Raw genomic sequence first — 25,323 nt, forward strand, 5'->3', positions numbered from 1 at the left:
GGCAAATTTAACGTTATATATATTTTTTACTACAGTAAAAAGTTTTATAAACCTAATAGATTATTTCTTGCAATGAGAGCGTACCCTTAAATAACTACTGTGAATATGTATTTAAAAATTTAAATATAAAGAATATGCCCAGGATTGAGTCATCATTTTTCCGTGAAAAAATGTCTCTACCTGCAAAACTGAGTTCTCTCTAAGGGATTCTGGCTAAGTGGAATGACCAAGGTGATGGGACCTCCTCCCATCAGGGTAAACGCTGGGAGCATGTCAGCTGAGCGTGTACCCCGGGCAGTGGGCGCAAGTGACCTGCGGTCATGCGGAGTGTCACTTTCTCCTTTATCGTTTTTGTGGTGTTTCAGCGGGTTACTAAGGGCTCATAAATATAAAGAAGAAAAACTTCATTAAGATAAACATTTTAAAGATGAGAAAGAACATCCATCTTCTGGTAGGAAAGTAAACGCTGGATTCTAGTCTCATTCTCTACCGACTGAGATAGCGGGGCGGAGACAGAGCCGGTATGGAGGGTCCTTAGGACAAAGACCTAAGGCGGCTGGGATCCTGCTAAAACCCGCGCAGACCTGGGCCCAGGTGACACTTTCGGTCTAAGGGCCATATGAGGAGGAGCACGCGGACAGGGACCAGCCCTTTTCCCAGGCTCCGGGCTGGTCCCCCATCCCTTCCTCTCCCACATTTTGCATCGGAAACGCCTTCGGGCGAGTAGTTACCCCCGGACCCGGATTCTCTAAAAGGAGAGGGGAAAGGGCTCGCAGGGATTTGATCCCGAGACCTCTTGCACCCTAAGCGAGGATCATATCCCCCAAGTCCAACAAACCGATTTGACACCTGCTTCCCCAGGTCTTTGAGCTCCACCGCTTGTGAGCGGCCTCTTTGGGGTCCGAGGATGCTCGAGAGCCGGCAAGATTTGAGCCAGGGGGCCAGCCAAATACAGGTGTCGAGGGGCCGTTGAGAGGCCAGCACGGAGGTGGGAGGCTGTGCATAACCTGCGGGAACCACAGAGAGGAGACTGAGAGACTGGTCTAAGACCATTGCAACCCACCTCTTGCCAGCCCCGGTGGCCTAATGGATAAGGCATTGGCCTCCTAAGCCAGGGATTGTGGGTTCGAGTCCCACCCGGGGTAGAGGGGGTTGAGTTTTAGACCCCTTCCAAGGAAAAGTGGGAAAAAGTGAAATGAAACTCTGTGGCTACTTAACCCAGTGGGGCAAGCAAATGAAGGGAAGGGTTGTTGGAGGTTATCCAGACGCAGCCCTAAACTTAACCCAGTGAGGCCCATTTTTGATAAGGAGGGCACGTTTTCAGCTTTCAGAAAAGAGTGCTTGCGTCTTTGACACTATTTTAATAACCATTCATTCTACTTGATATAAAGGAATAATTGTTCATTTTTCTGAATGTGTTAATTGTGGTTACATATATTTTTTAAAACCTTATCTTTTATAAACACATCCAATTATTTAGAGATTAAATAATATGACAACTGGTCTGCTTTAAAATACTGGGCTGGGTGGTGACTATAGTTAATGGTACTGGATTGTATACTTGAAGTTTGCTAAGAGAGTAAATCTGAAGCATTCTCAACACACAGACAAAAGGTAACTGAGATACCGGATGTGTTAATTGACTTTGCGGTAAATATTTCACAGTGTATACATGTATCGAACCATCACGTTGTACACTTTAAATATATGCAATTTTATTTGGCGATTATACCTCAATAAAGCTGGAAAAAATATAATGGGTTGGATGAAGGTATAGACGAAACCTATCTGTGACTTGATAATGACCTAAGCTAGGGGACATGAGGGCACATTATTCTATTTTCTCTGCTTTAGTGAATGTTTGAAATAATCCATAATGAATTTTTCTTTTTTTAATCCATGCAATACATGTCTTCATCCTCAAGGTAAAAATCTTCCAAAATGGACATGGTATAGAGGAAAATTAGAAGACTCCTATACCACCTGCCCATAGAGGGGATGACCAGTGGAGCTTTGTCATATAGCCAATGAAAACCATAGTTCTCCTTTGCCGTTAGAAACCATGAATGAGACTCTTCTGTTCCTCCAGCTCTGGTCTTACTTCTCCCACTTTCTCAAGTATCTAGGGCCCCATCATCCTCGCTGAAATGGGGGACCTCATCTCATTGCAGTATCTCCCACCATCACACGTGGCCTGCAGAGAATGGGGTCCACTGAGCTATCCAAGGATGCTGGTGTTTCCCTCACCAATGTTTCTCAGTGCCTCATTAAAGGGAGCATCCTCTGGGCCCTCTTGGTGGGGTGGTCGGTGTGCACATCATACGTGATAGATTCATTGCAGCATTTCCATCTTGATAAGTCTTTGGATTCCTTTCTCTACCTGATATCAGGGACATTCTCACATTTCAGTCTCATTAAACACAGGCCACCACTGAGTCCAATGCTTAGTCAACCAACCAAGAATCCTGGTAAAGCCACATTTGGCTGCATGAGATAACATGTTAAATACAGGCTTTCTGGAAGTGCAACCAGATCAATAAATGCACCAGATGCAAAATCATATTCCATGCTCCTTACTCTCACACCCTTAGAACCATTCCCACGCATATTCCCTAGGTTTCTGCTTGCATAAATGAGCAAAACTTGCAATTCTTTTGGCACATAAGCTATTTCCTCCAGGGTCAGTCCTTGTACTTGCTCCCTGCAGCATGCGGCTCTGACTATAGTTAAGGGGCCAGTGGTAACAAGGGTGATTGGCGTGGGCTTTGAGGACAACTGGCATCCCCTTGCAAGACAACTGCTCCAGGTGAGATTACGGGATATTCAAACACAGGAAGGCTGCCCTCCTCACATACCAGAGGATGGGCTGCTTTCGCTGGCAAGGAGGCTCCAAGTGACTCAGGGGTTCAAGATTCTCAACTTTATCTGAGCCCACCCATGTGTCCCCAAGTCTTCAGCTCCACTTCCTCATAATCAATGCCATTTCTTCCGCACGAAAGATTTTTCTCAGGCTGTGAACTCAAATTAAGCTGTGATTCCGCAACATGCATAATTCAATTACGTGTTTGATCTTCAGCAGTATCAGCCCTGCAGCTATAAAATTATTCTATAGCTGCCATAAAATGTCCCTGGGTCTCTGAACATGACTTTGGCTGAAAGTTTACAGATCTAATCTTGTCATTTTCTTTCTGTAAGCAAACTGGTGCACTCAGAAGGATCCTTCCCATAGTCTTTGTAGTCACCTTTACTGCCACAACAGTCCAAGGCAGCAGCCACTTGGTCCTCCAGGGTGCTGCTTCAGTCAGCACTTGATCATATCAACCAGGTGATACTTGGCTCGGTCATAATGCCACTGTGGGCCATGAATTACCAGCATCGAATTTCCCATCAGCACTGTGTTCAAGCCCAAATTCGTTACCGAATCAGGGCCCAGGCAGCAGTCAGAAAACCCATCCACTGGGGATGGGGGAAATAAGGACTGGTTGGTAAAAGGGTACAAACTCTCAGTCATAAGATGAATAAGTTCTGGGATCTAGTACATAGCATGATGATGATCGTTAATACCATTGGATTGTGATGAGGATTTTAGGCTGGTTACTTTTAAAAACTGCAGATGAGAAGGAGGCTCTGAGGAGTGGAATTTGCTTGCCGTTTGATGAGAGATATTTGCATTTGTGAAGGAAGTCTCCATCTGTGGGGGGTGTCTCCCTCTCTGCACCAGGAGGAAGGCGGGATGGCCTTATCTCTGGAAACTCTTAATGGGGAAGGCAAGGACTTAAGTTGTTTACTATCTGGCAACCTCATGAACCCCCCCCCCCCCCCCCCCCCCCCACCCCCCAGCAACATCCTCCTTTGTCTTTACCTGAAGATAATATTTAAGTGGTGGCTTCTGCCATTTACTCAATCCAATCTGATTCTTATCTAAAAGTTATAGGACCACCCAATAACCAAACCCCACCGGCACTGATACCATTTTAACAACTCTTTTTACTTCTTCTTTCCTTTGTTTTGTAAAGAGATAACTCACATACCTATGCCTTAAATTTAGCCTTACTCTCCACCCATGTTTGCAGCAGCAGCTCCTCCTGCCTATGGGTCCTGTCCCCACGCAGCAGCCTGACTGCCCACGGGTCCTGTCCCCATGCTATTCCATACTATTCTCTAAATAAAAGAGCACTACTGCCAGACCTTGAGAGTCCAAGAAATCTTTCTTTCGACTCCTCGGCTCACTGACCCTGCATCAGATTGTATACTTGAAATTTGCTAAGATCAAGTGTTCTCACCACACACACACAAAAGGTAGCTATGTGAGGTGATGGATATGTTAATTAGCTTGATTGTGGTAATCATTTTACAATGCATACATATAAAAAATCAACACATTGTACACCTTCAACATATATGATTTTTGTCAATTATGCCTCAATAAAGCTGGAGGAAAAAAGAAAACCCATCCGTTATTTACCAGACTAATGAAAAGTGATTAAGTATAAGGAGCAGTTAATAAGGTTGTTGAGAAGGCAGAAAGGGCTTGAGAAAGCAGCCACCCCCCATAGGGCCAGGGACCAAGGGCAGAGGTTGGAGTATTAAAAATTAGAAGCTTGGGAAGGGCCTTAGAGAGCTTAAAAGCAGATCTCTGAATCTAGTGTGGGTGTCTCCGAGCTCAGAGGAGGGACCCATGGGCCTGGAACGCAGACTTCTGAGGAGGCGACCTCAGCCAGCTCACGCTGGTGGCTCTAACGAGCGCGATGAGGCTGGTCCTGTGAGTGTTGGGGAAACTTTCAACTAGATTCAGCCCCTATTTCTGGAACGGATAGAAAAGTGAGGCTGTGGGTGTAGGTGAGACCAGGAAACAAACAGGAAGCAGTGAGTCCCTTCTTCCTCCTCCAGCCCTTCAGTCTCTCTAGCGCCTCCTTGGAGCAAAATCTAACACAGATCAGTAAGTAGGGTCTAGAAGGATGAGTTTGAGGCTGAAAGAGTTGAATTACTGGCACACCTGCCCTGTCCTGCTTCCCTCACTTTACAGACGCCTCCTGAAAGGGTTCCCTTAAGGGGGGTGATTACGTGAAAATCCCTGTATCGGGCTTGCTTCTAGGAAACGTGTCCTAAAACTGTTGGAACCGTACTCTAAGAATGAGATTCTGAAGTTGAATCACTTGCTGGCTGCCTGGCACTGAGGACCACACCGCCAGTAGTAGGTAGAGTTTGTTTGTTTTAATGATGTACACCTGAAATTTATATAGTGTAAATCGATGTTACCTCATAAAAAAATTCAGAAACAAAAAAAGAAAAAACTCAAGGGGTAAAAAAGGTATTCAAGGGCTAAAGTCAGTCTCCCACTTCCTCCTGAACCCTGACTGCTAAACTCCCTCCCCAGAAGCCACCACACTTAGAGCTTCTTCCTTAATCCATCAGCGACAGTTGAGCACACCCAACAGCCGATGGTCCGTGTGCTTTGGACACCAGAGGGGGAATCCTTTGAAACATTTTGACACCTTAATTCTCTAGATAATATGATTATAGTCCCATTTCTTGATTTTTCCATCCAGGTTAAAGCATTATCTATCAACTGCAACTGAGGAGGCTGAAGCCACACAGCTCTCACATCAGGAGTCGGAGTGTCGTTCCTGAACTAGCATCAAGAGATGCCCAGAATGCGCTCAGTCTCATCCTTGTGTCCTCCACGGGAGCTCTAGGCCAAAGAAGTGCGTGAAAAATTTGCAGATGTCTGACAGGGTCAAAAGTCTTGAGATCTAAGCAGAATATGAGTTAGGAGCCAAAGAAGGACAATATCTACTCAAAGGATCTGAAGAAGGAATTACAAACTTCTGTGGGTAGACTGAACAATTAGGTGAGTGTAAAACTGAACCCCAAAGATCTGGACTCCGTAACTACTCGCTCTGGAGGTTATGGGGTCACTGACATAGCAACTATAAATTGAAATTTGAGGTCCCATCAGTATCGCCAACAAGAATTTGGTCCAGGAAGCATTCCCATGAAAATCTCTAGTCGGAACTCTGTTTCTTACCCCGAAATGATATAGGATGATATTATTGTTCCTAGTTGGCATGAGAGGACACGTGCAGTTCTGTGCATGTTTTTGTCGTTTATGTGTATGTGCAGATATCTTTTATTTCCTTGAAGCTTCAGAATTGGGTATAGAAATATTCAAGAGAGTTAAACCATAGTATTAGTAATTGTGTTAAAAAAGAATCTGTCATTTACATAAAATCCTAGATTATGCAAACTAATCTATAGTGATAGAAAGCCGGGGTGTTGCCTGGGGATGGGGGTGGAGGGAGGAAGGGATGGGAATGAGGTACTAGGAAGCTCCCGGGGATGGTGGAAATGTGCAGTTTCCTGATTATAGTGATGGTTTCACTGGATGTGTTTATATGTCAAAACTGGTCAAATTGTACACATTTTAATATAAGCAGTTTATTGTATTTTAATTATTCTTCAAAGTGGTTAAAAAAGAAAGGAATATCATATACATGGTATTTTATGTTCCTGTAATATTTTAGATGATTTAACATGTCAGAGAGACAGTTTTGTAACTTCAATTTAAAATATATAATTAGGAGCCGGCCCGTGTGTTAAGTGCACACGTTCCACTTCAGCAGCCCTGGGTTCGCTGGTTGGGATCCCGGGTGCGGACATGGCACCATTTGGCAAGCCATGCTGTGGCAGGCGTCCCATGTATAAAGTAGAGGAAGATGGGCACAGATGTGAGCTCAGGGCCAGTCTTCCTCAGCAAAAAGAGAAGGATTGGCAGCAGATGTTAACTCAGGGCTAATCTTCCTCAAAATAAAATAAAATATATAATTAAGTAATGGATTTAGATGTATAGTTTTAAGATGGGATCTTAGTTTATATTCAGTATTGGGATCACTGAACAGAACTTCAGGTTCAACACATCAATAAGTTTAATTTATTTGATTTATAGGAAATGTTTAGTAATCGGGAAGTTCTTGTTCGTTATTTGAAACTATCAAAGTATTTTGCAATGCTCTTTGCCATGTATGAGCATGTTTAGTTAATTAAACTTATCAGAAGGACCTTGTGTCATTCAGAGGTCATTAAAGGTAATTGTTAAAACTTTCTAGGCTTCTGAATAGGATAGTAAAGTTTGAAAGTAAAACTTGAAAGCTTAAGAGAGAACTAAAGTTTTGGTTTTCATATTTTTAGGAAATAAAATATTAATTTTCAAAGAAGCTTCTAAACATTCTTTTGGGTGCACAGAAATCACCCCCAGGGCTCCAAAAAGAAAAAATACAGTAGATAAAGTTTTGAGAGACCCTGGCATGCCAGAGCTGTGTGATTACTAAGACTTTCGCCCATGTCGAACTGGGATGCACTGGAGGATGAGGGGAATGAGCTGCACTCGTCCCATATCTCTGGCATTTCAGAGAGACGGTGGAAACGGTCACTGTCAGCACTGTGGAATTATGTGGCTGTTGTTGAGTGTCTTTAATGCATTGAGACAAAAGAATGACAGGCTCCAGTGGACTAATCACCATTTAAAGAAGTGTGAAAATCAGAGGCCACCTTGGCAGCATGGAAAGCAACCCACTTCTCCTACAGCTGATGGGCCGAGGAAGCTGAAGACCAGGCTCCGGGCCTCGGTGTGAAAACAGCAGAACTTGAGACAAAGCTCTGGGTGAACTCAACCTCAGCGAATCTCTCATGGTGATGTCAGGGTGCCTGTAGGGAAGAAGCGGTCCTGAGACTTTGAATGGGGATATCTGGGTAGATGCATTGAGAACCTTGAGCTCCCCAGCCCAGGCCTCCACCCCCTTGCCTGAAGTCTCTGAGGAGGCTCAAATGAGGCAGGTACCTTACAAGACAAGGTCTGCTCTCCGCAGGACCTGCTCCCACCTCCCCTGCAGGCCAGGGAACCAAATAGGGTTGCACCTCAGCGTGACTCAGCTGGGAGAGTACTGGGACTGTTTAAGCGGGGAGAGGAATCATCACTCAAAGGAGCTGTAGGGCTGGATAAGAAAGCAGCAGTAACCAGGAAAGTTTGCCCGGAGCAGATCCTCAGGGCCCTGGATCAGGGTGGGAGAATAAAAAGCTGGAAAAGGGAGAGATGATCAATATGGGACAGTCTTCCACGACACAGGACTTAACACCCTGGCAAGGGTCCCTCAAACTGGTTATGATGCACTGCTGGCACGCCTCTTGGAAGCATGGAAAAAGCAATGGCCTACATTAAATGAAGCAGAGTTGCTAGAAATGCCATGGCAAACTGTGAAGGGAGGGACCAGAAGGGACAGGGTACAGGCACACATGAATGGTCCTTCAGTATCAGAGTGAAAACCCACCAGCTGACTCTGTATTGTGGCAGTGCCCGGAGGAAATGGCAAGTAGCAAGGCAATAAGACATGTGCAGTTGAAGGGAGGCCTGAGCATCTTTGAGAAGCTTAGGAGAGACTGTTCTCTGGTCTGGTGCCTACTGGGACATACCTGAAGCAGAAGGCAAGCTTTTGTACCTTGCGTCTCCTATTAAGAAAGAAGTCCAGGGGCCAGCCTGTGGCCAAGTGGTTAAGTTCTCGCGCTCCGCTGTGGCGGCCCAGGGTTTCACCAGTTGGGATCCTGGGTGCGGACATGGCACCGCTCATCAAGCCATGATGAGGTGTCATCCCACATGCCACAACTAGAAGGACCCACAACTAAAATATACAACTATGTTCCAGGAGGCTTTGGGGAGAAAAAGGAAAAATAAAATCTTTAAAAAGAAAAGAAAGAAAGAAGTCCAACACTTGATAAGACCCTGTGATGATTAATTTTATGTGTCAACTTGGCCAGGCTATGGTGCCCAGATGTTTGGGCAAATACCAGTCTAGAGGTTGCTGTGAAGATATTTTTTAGATTTGATTAGCATTTAAATCAGTTGACTTGAGTAAAGCAGACTACCTTCCATATTGTGAGTGGGCCTCATGCAATCAGTTGAAGGTCTTAAGAGAAAAGACTGAGGTTACCACCAAGAGGAAGGAACTCTGCCTCTGACTACCTCCTGACTCAAGACTGTAACATCAACTCTTGCTGGAATTTCCAGCCTGCAGGCCTACCCTGCATAGTTCACTTTCCAGTCCAACAGTCTGAGCCAGTTCCTTAAAATCAGTCTCTCTCCCTCTCTCTCTTTCCATATATATATATATGTTCTGTTTCTCTGGAGAACTCTGATAAATGCAGTCTCTTGTGGACAAGTAGGGTGTCCTGGCCCAGGCATCAAGAGGGACCTGTCAGGTGCCTCCTCACTCCCCAGCCCTCTTCTCCCTCCACCCCTAGATGTGGAAGCCCCAGTTTTCTGGCATGGAGCCAGGACTGAGAGTGGCTGGGTGCCAGAGCTGCGGGGGCTCGAAGAGGAATGGACCCCTGGAGACTCAGATTTCAGATGACCCAACATTGAGACTCACAGATGCCGAACCTCAGGGCTGGTGTTGCTAACCCTTCCCCTCTCCTACCCTATCTCCAGAAAGGAGCCCACACTTCCCTCACTGCTTGCTTCTCGCGGAAGTGGGGCCACCTAACCTCTACTGGGAGTACCCCATGATTTCTGATTTTCTTTATACTTGAGAATAGGGGAGGGGCTGGGACTACAAGGGGCTCCCTTCCCTGCCGGTGTCTGTCCACTAGGGAGGAAAGCTGCGCTGGGCCCAGGCGAGGGGCACACAGTTGTTGGAGGAGGCTGGGGTCCTGGGGGGGAGCACCCCTGGATACAGATGGGACCCCACGTAGGCCCCTGCTCAGGGCCAGGATTAGTGGGGTTCCACCTTTAGCTGAGGGTCCGCTCCTAAGTCGTCTCCTGTGGCCCTCATTCGGCCGGCAGAGCAGTGGGCTCCAGTCCTATGTTGGGTGATATTACATCCCCCAGTCAGTGCCTGCTGGGATCAGAAGGTGGGAATTTCAAGGAAGCCCCTATGAGGGGAACCCCTCAGAGGCTCCCGACCTCTCTTTGTACACTATCTGGAACTTTTGTGTAAATTTAAAATTTTTTAAGTTACAATATATGTAATAAAACATTAATGAGACAAAATCAAGCTCCTCTGGTGATATTGGAGGCAGGCTCCGGTATGCGGGACTCTGGACCACGAACAGATTCCCACTGCGGGGGCTGCTTCGTTTATAGGGACCTCATCAACTCCGCTTAGATTTAAGGCGGGACCTTGGGGACAAAAGCCACGTCCAACGTGGGGCTCGAACCCACGACCCTGAGATTAAGAGTCTCATGCTCTACCGACTGAGCTAGCCGGGCGATGGTGGGTAACGTTACTCCACAGATTAGTTGGACTTCTCCAGAACTTTGTTGTCCTGAAATTGGATCTTGGGCACACGCCACCTGGGGGCTGGAGCGTGAATTCGCGTCCTTTCAGCAGGCAGCGAGGGCGCCGCCAGGCCCCTCTCTGCTGTCCGTCTGTGCGTCTGTGCGGCCCCAGCAGTTAGGGGAGCCTTCCCAGGCGGATCCTAGATCCCAGGGCAAGAGGGAAGGACAGTTTGGAGCGTTTGAGCAGCTGCCCGTTTGGGAAGAAGGGAGGCCTGACCCCAGTTCTGACCCCTGCGTCGGGATTCCAGAGCTGCGAGGGTCTTCCGGGCCGATCCCAGGCCCAGAGGGGGCTCGGCTGAGGACAGGAGCCCCGGGGTCTGTGCGGGACCCGGCGCTGATCGAGGCTTGCCGGGGCTGGCCGGCTGGGAGGCGGCAGAGCCTCATTCTCGGGGTCCTGGACTGGGATCCCACATTGGGGGAAATTTCTGGGCTGGGGTCCACCACGAGGGACCTCCACGCTCCCCCGGGTCACACGGACTGCCTTCTCCGCCTTGTCGCCCGCCTCCTGCTCTAGCTGCTTGGGCTCCTGGAGGAGCTCAGAGCCTGCGCTCGGGGCTGGGTGGCGCTAGGCGCGGGTGGGGCCGTCGTGCTCTGGGGAGGCTGGCTCCGCAGGCCGGGGGTGGGGTGGGGGGCTCCCTCTACTGCGGGGCCCGCCGCGCCGCAGCTCCGTCTAAACCACCCCCCCCACCCCCGCCCCCGGAGTTGAAACCGAAACCTCCCTCCGCGCACCTCCCCGAGGGGCCGGGAAGCCGGGGCTCGGCGGGGACGGAGGGCGGAGCCGCGGATGCAGGGCTCCAAGGACAAATGTCAGGGAGGCTCTGTTGGGCTGGCTCGTTGGTCTAGGGGTATGATTCTCGCTTTGGGTGCGAGAGGTCCCGGGTTCAAATCCCGGACGAGCCCAGTTTTTTCAGACACTTCCATGTTCTCAGGGTGTAGACGACGGAGCTCCGCCGAGTCCAGGGCGACAGGAGCCTGGTCCCCGCCGGCGGCAGTGCGCCCAGCGCCATGCTGCCAACTGTCCCTCCCTCCGCCTGGGTCGGGTGCAGGAGCGGAGGGCGCCTCCAGGCCTGAGGCTTCCTTCTGGGAGCTGCCGGGTGGCCTGGCTAGGGGAGCGCTCCCGGGACTGGAGAGAAGGGCAAATCCGTCCCCGGCCACGCCTGTCTCCGCGAGCGGGAGACCTGATCTGCGCGTCTGCCAGGCGTATATCCAACTTGGTCTGGGAGTAGGTTTTTGCTTTGGGATGTGAAAGGTCATAAATTCAAATTCCGGACGAGCCGACGTTTTCAAACGTCTTTTTCCTTCTTGAGGGGCTGCCAGAGGGCCTTCCCCACCCAAGGGGGGACAGGAACCCACGCTGGAGACTGAGAATGGGGAAGGTCTGTGCCTCGGTGTTGGAGCCACCAACGATGCGGGGTCCCCACAGGTGCCCAGAGGCTGCCCTCCGGACACAGATCTCTTTTCTCTACGCTGGAAGAACGGCAGTGCTGTAATAGGTTTTATTATTATTCAGGTATGGTGAGCTCAACTGATCTGGAGATGACTGTCACTGAAAAGATGGCTTGTTATTCAGAGTTCCCAAGAGGAGGGGGCACCCCTTGCCTGGGGGACCCTCAGGGGAAGCGCCAGGGTCAGTCAGGAGGCAGAGGGAGTGAGCGGGAACCAGGGGCAAGAGCCTATATTGTGGTTTCACAGAATGAACAGGTGAGGGAGAGTAAACAGGCCTAGGTTGGCTAGTTTGAACAACTCAGCAGGCTCTGGGATACTGTACCTACTTGTCTGTTTCCTGGCCTTGGGGTGATTCAGGCCTGGTGATTGGTGGATAGTGGCTCAGAGTGTGAGAGCCCCATAAAAGAGGTGGTTGGGGTATGAGGAGTGGTGGTTTGCATTTGAAATATGTGCTGGTGGAAGAGTCCTTTACTATCTCTGGGAATTGGCTAACCGTGGGAGGGGCAGTCCTTCCAGGGTCAGCAAAGGCCCAGATGTCAAAGATCAGAAATACAGAAAAGACAAGACATGGTTAAACAGGCAGGGACTGAGGCTTTGGCAAAAATTTCGGGGGCTCTCACTCTGGGATGTTTCCTGCTCCCAATTCCAGAGTTGTGCCTGGCCCCGGGGATTACAGCACAGAGCCCCAACAGGCCAGCTGCAGCAGGACCAGAGCTCCGGGTGCCTGCAGACGGGCAGGCAGGCCAGTGGACCTTGTTTCTGACCTAAACGGCCTGGGATTCTCCACTGAAGCGCCTGGGGCCTGGTGGGGGGCGACAGGGATAATCAAGCTCCCTGGCCAGTACTTTCTTCTCCTGGGGCTTTTTAAGACTCCCATCCCTTAAGGGGAAACTACTGCCGCCTCCACCAGCGGGATAGTTCCTCTCCGAAGTCCTTGTCCAAATCAGCAGTGTCCCTCCTTCACATCTGCCTTAAGCCCCTCCCTGCCTCAGCACCCAGAGTCTGCTCCCCTCTCCCCCAGCCCTCAGTCCAGGGCCTGGCGGAGCTGGGGCTCAGTGGGGAAGGTCCCTGTGGAGGAGTTCTTATTCTCGTTTCTGCTTCAAATCCTGGAGGAGCCTATGGTTTGTTTTTTTGTGGTCATTTCAGGGCAGGAAGGGAACCGCCGGTGGAGCTGGAGTGGGGTCTGGGCCTGTGAGGATGGCTCGGAAGACAGGCCCAGAGCGCAATGGACCGAGATCCTGGCTGGCTCCGAGTGGCCAGATCGGGCCTCTCACTGAGGCCGGATGTTCGTGGTGCTCAGTGGACAGGGAGGCGCCTTGACCGGGGTGAGGGCTCCGTGAAGTTCCTCAACATCCTCCCTCTCCTTTCGCTCCCCTCTTAAACCTCCGCCACTCGTCCGGGCCCCTTCCTGGCTGTGCCTGCACTGGGATGCGAGTCTTGGACTCCGGGAGGCTGGAGCCTGGGCGGGAGCGGGTGTGAGACTCGGCACCGCGTGGCGAGTCTCTTCAATAAGTGGCGTGTGTGGGGTGCGGTCCCAGGAGCGTCCGGGGGCCCATGATGCCTCGGGGTGCGGGTCCAAACCCCGCTCCCAGCTTCACTCCATATCCCAGCCCTTAGCTGGGTGACGGAAGGAGGACCTGGGTGCGCTTTCCCATGCTGACGGTCTCAGTTTTCCACCCGCGGGGGGAGAGCGGCGTAGCAGGACACCCCAAAACCCGGACCTGGGATTTACGGCCTTGGAATCTCAGTGTGCGGCAATGCCGAACCTTCCCCGTTCCCCTCCTGTCCGTGAGGACCTGCTTCAAATCCTTCCCCAACATCCATGGGGAAAGGGGGAGAATTCGTGGCGGAGAAAAACGAACAGTCCTGATCAGCAAGGGCGGAGAGGGTTGAGCTCAGCAAGAAGGCAGACGGTTACTCGCAAGCAGGCTCGTTGGTCTAGGGGTATGATTCTCGCTTAGGGTGCGAGAGGTCCCGGGTTCAAATCCCGGACGAGCCCTCCTTTTAAGAGTGGTTGACGATTGGGCCGCCGCGGTCACCAAGAGAGGTGGACCTGCCCACCTGGATTGTCACTCTACTCTCATGCTTTCTTGCAGTGGTTTGGGCTGCTCCGTGGTGACGGGCCACGTCACGTTGAGTGGTGGTTGTGATTTGGGAATCTCATCCTAGTACAAGTTGAGCTTTTTAGGTGCGGCCGCGCTGTCCTGCAGATGCGGAGATAATAACGGTGTCTCGCTCCGCTGACTAAAAGGGGAATCCGCGGTGGGTGGCTTTCCTCTGGCAGCTAGATTCAAGCCTCTGATGGGCCCATTTGGAAGGTTACTTTCGTTAGAGAAGAAGTTGAGGAATAAAGCCGGCTCGCGGAGCCAGTGTAAGGAGGGACGCGTCCACACCGAGAGCTCGCCACCGTGGCAGGGGCTGGACACCTCGCAGCCCGTCGGACTTCGCCTTTGGCGCATTTAAGAGATTGTACCTAAATCGGATGCTGGAAATTGCACGGAGGTCCAGGCGGTTTGCACTTTTCAAAAGGACGCCCAACGTGGGGCTCGAACCCACGACCCTGAGATTAAGAGTCTCATGCTCTACCGACTGAGCTAGCCGGGCGACTGAGCGGGGCGGGGACTGCGGCTAAGTTTCCGAACGTGGCTGGCTGTGGATAACAAAATGATTGCGCGCATCAGATCCCGGGGCACCCTGCGTGTGGAGACCGCGCAGCATTCGCGGAGAATGGCGGGCCGGCCGCGCTGGAAACTGCAGGGCAGTGCCGGGTGGGGTGCGAGGCGGCGTCCTGACCTACGGACCGAAGGACGGCGGCTCAGCGGCGGCCCGGAGCCCTGCGGTCTGGACGGGACTCAGGGCCGACCCGTCGTAGCTGATCCCCGGACGCGCGAAAAGCGGCTGGAAATGGGGAAGTGACAATGTGGCCCATCCCCCGCATGTGATCAAACAAACCGTGAACTTCCAGTAATTGTTAGACCCGCTGGATTCTACGTGTTCGCATAATTTCATCTATGTTTCCTTTGAAACATCTAAAATCAATTTATTTTTATTTAAAAAAAATTTTTTAATTATTTTGCCACACTCTTTTCAGTCTGCCCTTTGGGCGATCCTGAGCTTCTGGAACCTGCCACCCAGCCGCGGATGGCAGAGGGGGTTGGAGACTCCGGGACGCCCCCCGCGACCCCTGCCTCTCGGCCTCTGCTTCCGCATCCAGTCTCCCGGGATTCAGGGTCGGGAGCGAAGGCGTCCCTGCAGGGAGCGGGGCGGTCCTTGCACGGCGGGCATGCGACTTGGGTGAGTTTGGGCTGGGGCGTCCCCCGCCGCGCCCCATCCTGGCCTGGCTCTCTAGAGCTGGGAGGAACTCGAAATAACAATGGACAGTGGCTCTCTGTTCCTCCCCTACCCCAAACTCTGGAGCCGGGGCGCCTGGGAGAATCTGCTGAGGAGGCACGGAGATTTCAGACTCCAACAGCTGCGATGTGCAGACCTGGCCTGCATCCTGAACGCAGCCAACCAGGTGTAAAGAGGAGGTTGTGAGGCAGCCAGGAACCTGCAGTGGGACTGGAGATGAGCGAATACTAAGGTGTCATAGCGAATGTTATTGGGTGTGCGCATGGCATTGTGGGTATTTTTTCAAAATAAACTTCATTTGTAGAGATATTTGAAAAAAAGTAAAAAGTTTTTATGAGTGAATCGATATTATATGTGCTTTAAAATATGTCAGAAAAATTAGAGTGAGATAGGTTTTAGAAATCCACTGGAATGGGGGAAGCTATGAGTGTATGGGGCAGAGGTTTATGAGAGCTCTGTATTTCTGCTTAATTTTGCTGTGAACCTAAAACTGCTCTAAAAAATAAAGTCTATTTTTAAAAAACACACTGGCAAATTTCAGCTACTATTTCTTCTAGTACTATTTATAAAGCCCCACCTTTCTCCTCTCTTGGGTCTCCAATGACTCCAACATTAGATATTTTGTTCAAGTCCCACAGATCCCTGAAGCTCTGTGGTTTTGGGGGGGCTTTGCTTTTTTGGTGTGTATGTATTTCCTCTGTTCCTCAGATTGGGTAATTTCTATCTTCAAGTTCATTGATTCTTTCTTCTGTCTTGTCCATTCTGCTGTTGCCCATCCATTAAGCTTTTTATTTCAATTATTGTATTTTTTGGTTCTAAGTTTCCCATTTGGTTATTCTTTATATCTTCTATTTCTTTGAGATTGTCCATTTTTAAATTTGTTTCAGGTGGTTTGTAATTACTCCTTGAAGCATTTTTAGGATGGCTGCTTTACCCTCCTCGTCTGATGGCCCCAACATCTGTGTCTGCCTCTCTCGATTGTCTTTTCTCCTTCAAGTTGAAATTTTCCTGGTCCTTAGTTTGACCAGTGATTTTCAATTGCATCTTGGATATTTTCAATATTATATTATGGGACTCCAAAGCTTACTTAAATCTGCTTTAGCAGCGTCCTCAGACAAGGTGCCCCCTGGATGGGGAAAGAGGGTGTCACCATGTTATCTGGTCGGGGTAGTTCACACCAGAAGGGGCCTCCTCACTGCTGGGCAGGGATGGGAGTTCATGCTCCCCACTAGGCCTCCAGTGACACACCCCGGCTGAGGGGAAGAGGGGCGCGTCTTACTGCTCCCCATGTGGACAAAGAGAAGGTTGGGGCAATTCAGTGACCACCATTAGACGTTGGAGAAATGCAGAGCATCTGGGCGCTGCTGCTGGGCACTGGCCACACAAGCTGAACTGGCCCTGAAGTTTCTGTTTAGATCCCAGGAACGGAAAGGGGAAGGGGGGAGAAACCGGGGCCAAAGTTAAGGGGTCCATTTCGTGAGGTGCACGCTCAGGGTAGGCCCTACCCAGCTGCCCTGCTCTCCCTTTTTGCCAGGTGGGAAGGGGGTCCCAGGAGGCTCCCTGGCCCCGCACTGGCCATTAACAAAACTGGCAGTGCAGGCCGGCGGCCAGAGCCTGGCTCACCCAGAACATAGTTGGGGGCTCTCTGGACCAAGGCCGCTGCCCTTCTGCTGCTCCTGCTCAGGGAGGACCCGGGCTTCCCAGCCCAGCAGCTCCGGCTCGGCGCTCCCCCTGGCGGCCAGGCGGGGAACCACTTAGGAGTGTAGGAACTGCAGAGGGTAGGCGGAGGGCGAGAGGTCCTGGGCTGAGGCTGCGGCCTCCGGCGTCTGTGTGGCCTGGGTGCACGTGGTGATCTCTTTCTCTGCAGGCCCGCTAAGGTACTCAATGTGGAACTCAAACTCAAGACTCACAGATTTAGGATCTCTGGCCTTTCCAGTCGGGCTAGCGGGCTGGCTGGGCGACGGTAGAGCAGAGCCAGATTTCGTTTCCGCGGGAGGCCCTGGGCTGGGAGAGTTTGGGAGAAGAAAAACGGATTTTTTAGGGCTCGTCCGGGATTTGAACCCGGGACCTCTCGCACCCTAAGCGAGAATCATACCCCTAGACCAACGAGCCATCCCCGCTTTTGAGATGTGCCTGTTCCTTCCTGGTTATCTTCATGCCCATTTCCCAGTCCCGCCGCAGCGCCCGCTGTCCTCGCTTCGGAGCGGCCCCACAGGAGATTCGGGTTGTTCAGTTCTCAGCCCTGGAGGAGAGGTGGTTCAATGTCGCCGACCCTGTCGTGCTAGGTCTTGGAGACTGCAATCTAGGGGTGCAGGACTCCGTTCTGCCTCCTCTGGTCCTAAACTCGGCTGGCCTTTCCCGACGCCTCCAGGGCAGAGGAACTTGCGGGTCCTTTCCTCTCTCCATTGCCCAAGGCTGGGGCGGAGCTGGGGCCGCGGTTCCCGTATTCCTCCGTCCCAAGCACGGCACAGCTGCACTCTGCTCCACCCGGCAGCGAATTTGGTTTCGGAGAAGTGTCGGTCTCCTGAGGCTTGGAGGTCGGGCACACCGGTCACCCCAGTGGACCAACCAGTGTGGCCTGGGCCTTTTCCGGGCTCTCCCTCAGGAGCCTCCACCCCTGAGCTGGTGCCACCGTCCACAGCCCCCAAACTCTTCCAGCCCTGGAGGCTCTGTCCTCCCCAGAGCTCTGCAGAGGGTCCCCACCCCGCTCCTCCCTGTACATCCCAGCCCACGCCCGAAAATGTTCGGAAGAGTTCAAGTCTAGACTCCTCTGGGCTTTCTCATACCTGAGATGAGAAGGAGGCCAACGGACCAACCACACTCTCCTGTCCCTCTTGACCCTGCTGCCTGGATGACCTTCTGCACCCCATGCCTTCTGGCTCCATTCTCCATTCATCCCACAAACTCGCCCCCTCCCCATTCTCAGCCAGGTAAGTGCTGTGTTGGGAACTCCGCAGGGAGCAGATCTGGGGGGACCCGTCCTGCAGGGAGAGAGGCTGTGGTCTTCAAGCATGGAGAGGCGCAGACTTGTCAGGAGGAGTGTCGGGCTGGGACAGGGAGGCTGGTTCAAGTCCTGGCACAGGAGAGAAGTGAGGAGGGGGACGTGGGGGAGAGGGCAGAGTGAGTGGGGTTGACAAGGGTGGCTGTAGGGGGGTTGCTGCGAGGCCTGAGGGCAGAAGGAAGAGAAGCTGACAGCCTTGGATGAGGGGGAAGGCCCAGCAACCTAATGGGGTCTCACTGGCCCTTTGAGCCAGGGATTGTGGGCCCTGGCTCCACTGGGTGCAGGGATCGCATTTAGAGTCTTCGAGAAGGTTTCTGTTGTCAGGGGCTTGGGGCAAATAAGCTTCAGCTTTGGGCAGTGGCACAGCTTAGAGCCTCCTACAGACCCCCAGGGATCAGGTTACTTTGCTAAGGCTGGGGCTGTCATCTTTGGGGGGGGCGGGGATTGGGGTCCCTGGCCTGTCCCAAACTTCCCTTTCTGCCTAGCCCTTCAGACTTTTCAGTAGTGGCAGCTTTTCTAGAGTGTGAGTCTTTCGGGGGAAGCAGAGGGAGGTCAGAAACAGCGAAAGGAAGTCCCTCTTCACCCCCAAACCCCAGGGGGGGATCCACCCGGGGTCATTCCGCTGGCTGAGCATGAATGGTGAACAATGAGCCCCTCCCCCCAGGGAACTTCTGGACAGCCAAGCCATCTTGGGCAGGGACCCAGGACCACGTTCGGATTTTTCCAAGATATTCCCAAGACGTTGGCCATAGTGAGTAAAGCTGTGGCTCCGTGGATTCACAGGTGCAAGGACCCTTGCCTGGGACAAAGAAAAATGACCCGCAAGCCCTCCTCACTTGGGGCTTCAAGGGCCTCTCTGCTCACCCTGCACATAGGTCAGAGGGGAGCGGGAGGGGGCTGATTCTTTGGGTCATTTTAAACGAAGTGGAGCCATAAACAGGCCAGCCCAATATCGAGCAAGGATTTGGGGTTAGACTGTCAGAGGGGGCGTGGACGCAGGCTCCTCTGAGCTGTGCTTGGGCCCTGGAGAGGAGTTGTTCCTTGCCACCCGCACCCCACAAGGACCACCCCGAGAGGCTCCAACCCAGGGCTGTGGCTAATGGCCCCAGCCCACAAATTCCACTTTAACCCCGAGGTTAAAGGATTCCTTCCGCCAACAAACAGCTGAGAATGAGGAGTCGCCGGTCCAGGGGGTCCAGAGTCCGGAGTTGCGACTGCGCCCGGCTGCCTGAAAGCCCAGAGGGCAGACCCTGGGGACAGCCACGCCTCTTTTGCGTGGCTCGCCCCTGGCGGGAGGCACCTTGACTGGTTTTTGCAGCACCTGCCTTTCTGACTCTGAGCAGCAGGGTGGTGAGTGCCACAGATGCCTGCGCCCGGCTAGCTCAGTCGGTAGAGCATGAGACTCTTAATCTCAGGGTCGTGGGTTCGAGCCCCACGTTGGGCGCATAGTTTTGACTGATAAAGAGGCCGTACAGCGACACAACAGAAACGAAATATTTCGTAAATTAACCATTTCCACAGGCTTTTAATGATATAGGCCAGTCGTAGATGCTTGGAGTGAGACTTCTGCGTAGCGTTATGGTTCCCTGAAGCTTCAAACGGACTCGGGACGCAGACGTCACTCTCCACCTTGAGCCAAGCAATTTCAATATTCACGCCCGCCAACCACCCTTTGAATACTCAGCCCAAGAAGGCGCCCAGCAGCTTAAACTGAGTAAACCGAGAACACCCTGCACGGTTACGTTTGACTGGGGAACAAAATTCACACCCAGAGCTCCGGGAACTCCATGGCGCACACCCCCAGGACTGTGTCTGTGTCAAGGGGATTGATGGGGGCGACTCTCCAGGTCCCAAGCGGAGCTGGGACAGAGGCAAGGGGAGCCCCAGAGGGAGGCTGCAACGCAAGCCCACCGCAGTGCCTGAGAAGGGACTGTCAGAATTTCCCTCTCCTACCCCCATCCGGAAGTCAGTGGCCTCGCAGCCTTGCTCCACTCTCCCCGCTAAAAGGGAATCGGACTCCGACATTTCATTTCCCAGTTGGGGGAAAGGGAGGTGGAGGGTCTATGGTTTCCATCGGCTGATTGTCTTCTGTTTTCCTTCAACAGTTGAGGTTGTTAAAAGGCCAGGTTCAATGTTTATTAGGACCAGATTGTCTTTCTTTTTTGGTGGGAACTGAGGCTCAGAGAAATGCCAGAGCAGCTGTCCCTGCCCCTCCTCTGGACCCTTCCAACTCCAGGTCCCGGGACTATGGCTGGGACTCAGGCCAGATGTTCCCCACATTTCTCCCTTCAGGGCACCCGTGGTCTCAGCAATTTTTCCTGGTGTTCTTAGGGTAAAAGAAACAACAGTTCAATTCACAGGGTAGTTAGGTCCGAACACCTTAGTAGCTTTGGGGGAAAAAAAAGTCTTACCAACTCGGTGCCTGTAATGGTTTCCTGTGGTGGCCATAGCCAATTACCACAATCTGGGAGATTTAAAACAACAGAAATGTATTTCTCTCACAGTTCTGGAGGCCAGAAGTCCAAAGTCGAGGTCCCAGCCAGCCGCTTTTTCTACACTCTTTATAGCATCTAGGGAAGAAGGCATCCTTGCTTCTTCCGGCTGCTGGTGGCTCCTGGCCGCCTTGGCTCATAGACCCTCCATCGCAGTCTCTGCCTCTGTTATCACACGGCCTTCTGCCCTCCGTGAGCCTCTGCGCTTCACGTGGTCTTTTTATAAAGACACCTGTCATTGGGTTAGGGCCCACATACTCCAGTAGGATCACACCTTAACTGACTATATGTGCAAAGACCCCACCTGCTGAGGTTCTGGTGGCCATAAGTGTTAGGAGGACAGCATTCAACCCCGTACAGTACCTTTTTGAAAAAAATAATCCTTTATATTCCTTTTAAGTGAAAATAACTATTTTCTAATCAGATACGTGCACTTGATGGGCCCCATCCAGCTTCTCCAACCTTGGAATCAGACTGGATCCTGCTACTGCCACTTCCTGTTCCACATCCATTTTCCTGCAGTGTTTGCTCTTTATCACAGAAACCGCTGAAAACCCAGCTTAGCACAAATATAGCATCATGAAAAGTTGAAACTGAACTGCCTTGAGCTATGGCGTCTGCCGGATGTTGAGTATTGCTGTTTCCCTCAATACTTGAAAATGTCCCTGGAAATTTAAAAATATTGTAAAGTGCCTCCACACACAGTTTGGGGACCATAGAGCTAGGCCAAAGCGTTGCCCTGAGTATGAGAGCCATGTGCTTTAGGAACGGAAGCAGCTGGCATCAGAGGGTGCTCATGCTGGTGGCTCCTTGGCAGGGGTTTGGGGGTGATTGTTCCAGAGGTGGCTGCACCCTGAGCCCAGTCCCACCCTGAGGCCCTGTCTGTCTGAGTGACACCGTGACCCAGCAAGCCAAGCCCAAGCTCTTAGCTATCCCCAACACTGAGGGCTCAAGACCTCAGGCCTGCCGGAGGTGTCCCTCCCTCTTGGTCCGCAAAGACATCACAGCCAGGCCCCACACTGCCTACTTCAGCAAAGGAGGCCTCTCAGGATTGAATTTGGGACCTCTCACATCTAAAGCAAGCAAAACATCCTGAGGCCAAAAGAGTCCCTTCAGCCGGTGGTCCTTGGTGATTCCCACTTCTGCTCTCCCTCACTTGAGGCACAGTCTGGATTCCCCTCTGTGGGTGAGACAGGCAGGGGTGACCCCTCATCTCTGGGATCTGGGATGCCAACTCTTCTCTTCATCTTGTTTGAAGACCACTTTTCTGGGGTGCCCCCGATGCTGGGGGCCCTTCCACTTCCCCCCGCCCTAGAACACTGGGACCTGCGTCCAGGGAAACACCCATCTCTCCTTGCTCCACCTCATGCATGGGGACATTTGGCTAAGCAGAGGTGAGGGCAGGCCCAGGCCAAACCCAAGCACCAGAAGATCTTGCAGTCGCTGTCATGTGTTGGGCTGGGCCCTAGAATGACAGGTCCAGGCCCCTTCCTGGCCCTGGGTCCCCTTGGGTTGGGACAACCTGACCATCCTGAGAAGGAAAAATGGCTGAAGCAGCGGGGCTCGTCCGGGATTTGAACCCGGGACCTCTCGCACCCAAAGCGAGAATCATACCCCTAGACCAACGAGCCAACGCTGCTTTACTGTCTGTCTTTCATTCTGTCCACTTGCTCCCCCCGTGCTCAGCTGGGGCAGTGTCCCAGATGCCCGCCCGAGGGGAGGGGCATGTGGCGGGAGGATTCTGCTCAGTTTCCGGAGAGGGGTGAGGTTCCACACTGCGGGTCTCTGAGTTCAGGGGTCGATCCTCCGGCCCAGGCTGAGGCGCGGGGACTTGGGCTGCCGCGGAGCTGTGTGCGGCTCCAGGACCGCGTGGGGGTTCCCTGTGAGACCCAAACCCGAGAATAAGGCGTTCAGCCCAACCAACTGGCCAGCCCCGGCCAAGCGCCTAGGGTCAAGCCGGAGTCGGGGCAGACCCAGGGTCTCCTATCGTCGCCCATGCCCGCCCTCCCTTGGGCGCGGTCCCCAAAGCCCCCGCGCGGCTCTGGATCCCATGAAATTCCTTTCCTTGTCCCGGCACTGTCGACAGCCCTTCCCCCGCAGAGACATCCCTGGGCTGGACAGACGCTCGGGGCCTCGGGGCGCCATGCTTGTCCTCCCTCATGGACGGGCGAAGGTTCCAGAAGCCGACTGGAAAGGACGAAGGTGCGACCCTGCGCCCCACCCCCGGGGTGCTGGGTCTTCCCCATTCATGCCACGCTGCCCGCCCTAGAGCAGGGAGTTGGGTGGGGTAGGGTGGAGGGTATTCGAGGCCGGACGCAGGAGGAGGAGACGTTGAGAGTTTGCAGGTGACACTCATCTGGGATTTGGACCCAGGAGCTCTCGTAGGCCTGGATTACCAGTCTCCTAGGAGCCGCTATAGAGAAGGACGCCTCGTGCCACCTATCTCTAGTGACCATGACCCCTGTGACCCTGCTCTCTGGTCTGCAAGAGGCTTCCCATCTCCCGGGAGGGAGGCACGGTTTGGGGCAGCTTCGGTTCCACCCCAGAGCTGGGGGAAGAAAGCGGTTTAACCTGCAGCCTCCTGCGTCCGGCCCCGTGGACGCGAGTGTGGGGCTTCGTGGGCTCGGTGCCAGCAGACCCGGGCCTCCCAGCGCGGCCGCGCCCCTGGGCCTCCGTCTGCGTCTGCGTGCCTCCTTCCCTGCCCACTTCTCTGAATTTCGGGCCAGGCGTCCTGCTCTCTTGCAGCTTCCAATCCTAAGGCTCCTGGGCAGTTTCCAGGAGGAAGGCAGAAGGCGTGCTGCAGACAGCGCTGGCCTTGGGGCGGTTTTCTTCCTGTCCTAGGGTGCCTCACTTTGCCCTTGAGGGATATTACGGGAAAGCTGCCCGGCTAGCTCAGTCGGTAGAGCATGAGACTCTTAATCTCAGGGTCGTGGGTTCGAGCCCCACGTTGGGCGTGGCTTTTGTCAAAGGATTCAGCTGGTGCTCTGGTCCTCACCAAGACAAGCACTCACCGAGTCCAAACACAGCTGGAATTTCAGGGGCCAACCCCATGAGGGGACCCATCGACCAAATTCCAGGACCTTGATCCTGCTGTTCTCTGAGTTAGGGTTACAGACAACCGTGGAGCTGCGGGGAATGCTGGTACTTTGGTAAAGGAAGGACAAAACCATCCAGCCTTGAGAAGACTGGGGGGCGGGGGCGGCTCTCACAGGGTGACGGGAGTAAGGGCAGGTTGCTCAAGGAAGAGCCCAGTCCCCATGGACATGAGTTGCATTTGCATTTTGGGATTTTAGCGTGTTTCCTATTGTCCAAGGATGCCTGAGCAGGGCTAACATCCCTCTGGGGAGTCCCTCGTGCAGTTGAGTAATCTCACACAGCATACTCAGATGCCTTCCTACCCCCAATGGATGCGCATGTTTCTTAACTATTTGGGGGAGACTAGGGCTGCCCAGTTGTCAGGCTCCTTGGGGTGGATATAAGCCTTTGACCTAACTCCTTGGGGCTCCCTGGGGTGGGGAGTGTAGTCGTAAACTAAATAAAAAAGAGCGAGGTCCCCCTGCCTCCTGATCCTGGGCTTCTGAGTTCACTAGAGACCCAAGGGGTGCAATTCCCCCCTCTCCCCAATTCCCTCACAAGAGCAGGGAATTCCATCATCCAAAGATTGCCTCCACTGACAGTCAAAGACCAAGGAGAGCCTGCCAGCAGGACCTTCCTCCCAACACAGTCTTTCCCAGCTGGGACGCAGGGCAAGGCTCTGGTTTTCTGGGTTTTCCAAGACACCAGGTGGCAGGGATGGGTGGAGGGAGGGGCCAGCGGTGGCAATGGGGGCATGGCAGACATACCAGCCCTCATGCTCAGAGTCCACCGGGGAAGGGAACAGGAGTTTTTTCTCCCAGGAGGGTCTCTCTGCTCATTTCTGGACTGAGAGAAGAAACTCTGACCCCCTTCCTTTAGCCCTAGCTCAGAACTTCTTCCCCTCCCCCAGGAGACCCGTTCCCAGGGCTGGAGGGGTGAAGAGGTCCAAGGGCAGCTGGGAAGTTCAGTGAAGAAAGAAGGGCCCAGTTCAGCTGAGATCGTGGATCATGGCGAGAACTCAATATACTCCACAGTCCCCAGCCAACTCAGGGGGCAGGGCACTAGGCCCTTGACCCTCTGTTCTTGCAGAAAATCAGGGCTGTAGAAGTCAAAACAGGGCTCAGTCATTACTTCCTCCGTGTTTGGGCAAAGGCCCTTGCTACGGCACTGGGCTGTGGAGAGCTGGGATGTTTCCAGGTCTGAGAGTACAGCCTCCCAGGTGACACCCCAGTCCCTCCAAAATGCCTGATGGAGCTGTAGCCAGCCAAGGTATGTCCTTGGAGCAGGATTCAAACCTAGATCTCAGAGGCTTTAGAGTGGCTTTGGGTACATTCCCCAGAAGTGACAGGGGTGGAGGTGATGAGATAGAGGAAATCAGATCAGAGGCCGGGACACCTGGTTCCAGGCACTGCACCAACTGCAGGTCCTGATGGAGAGGCATCGTTTCTTCAGTCTCTGGTCAGAGTTTGTACCCCACCCACCCAGAGGATGCTGGCTCATGGGGCCTTTCAAGCATGACCCTGTGTCACATGGGTACTTTGGAAAGGGAAGTGGGGGTCACTTATGTCCTTGGCCTCTGAGGGTTGCAGAACCAGGGGTGACTTGGGGGTTGGTGCCCCCTCTTCTGTCTC

At 52.7% G+C, this 25,323-nt stretch overlaps 9 non-coding genes across 9 annotated transcripts; 5 read left to right on the forward strand and 4 right to left on the reverse strand.

Moving 5' to 3' along the window:
• Positions 1–1,072: 1,072 nt before the first annotated feature.
• On the forward strand, positions 1,073–1,145 carry TRNAR-CCU (transfer RNA arginine (anticodon CCU)). Its single transcript has one exon. It is a non-coding gene; the product is annotated as a tRNA-Arg (tRNA).
• Positions 1,146–10,185: 9,040 nt separating this feature from the next.
• On the reverse strand, positions 10,186–10,258 carry TRNAK-CUU (transfer RNA lysine (anticodon CUU)). Its single transcript has one exon. It is a non-coding gene; the product is annotated as a tRNA-Lys (tRNA).
• An 897-nt stretch (positions 10,259–11,155) lies between these two features.
• On the forward strand, positions 11,156–11,227 carry TRNAP-UGG (transfer RNA proline (anticodon UGG)). The gene has a single exon. It is a non-coding gene; the product is annotated as a tRNA-Pro (tRNA).
• Positions 11,228–13,700: 2,473 nt separating this feature from the next.
• Positions 13,701–13,772, forward strand: TRNAP-AGG (transfer RNA proline (anticodon AGG)). Its single transcript has one exon. It is a non-coding gene; the product is annotated as a tRNA-Pro (tRNA).
• A 532-nt stretch (positions 13,773–14,304) lies between these two features.
• On the reverse strand, positions 14,305–14,377 carry TRNAK-CUU (transfer RNA lysine (anticodon CUU)). The gene has a single exon. It is a non-coding gene; the product is annotated as a tRNA-Lys (tRNA).
• A 2,787-nt stretch (positions 14,378–17,164) lies between these two features.
• On the reverse strand, positions 17,165–17,236 carry TRNAP-AGG (transfer RNA proline (anticodon AGG)). The gene has a single exon. It is a non-coding gene; the product is annotated as a tRNA-Pro (tRNA).
• Positions 17,237–19,496: 2,260 nt separating this feature from the next.
• Positions 19,497–19,569, forward strand: TRNAK-CUU (transfer RNA lysine (anticodon CUU)). Its single transcript has one exon. It is a non-coding gene; the product is annotated as a tRNA-Lys (tRNA).
• Positions 19,570–22,176: 2,607 nt separating this feature from the next.
• On the reverse strand, positions 22,177–22,248 carry TRNAP-UGG (transfer RNA proline (anticodon UGG)). The gene has a single exon. It is a non-coding gene; the product is annotated as a tRNA-Pro (tRNA).
• A 1,250-nt stretch (positions 22,249–23,498) lies between these two features.
• Positions 23,499–23,571, forward strand: TRNAK-CUU (transfer RNA lysine (anticodon CUU)). The gene has a single exon. It is a non-coding gene; the product is annotated as a tRNA-Lys (tRNA).
• Positions 23,572–25,323: the final 1,752 nt, after the last annotated feature.

Source organism: Equus quagga, chromosome 7 (assembly GCF_021613505.1).
Source record: "Equus quagga isolate Etosha38 chromosome 7, UCLA_HA_Equagga_1.0, whole genome shotgun sequence".
NCBI lineage: Eukaryota > Metazoa > Chordata > Mammalia > Perissodactyla > Equidae > Equus > Equus quagga.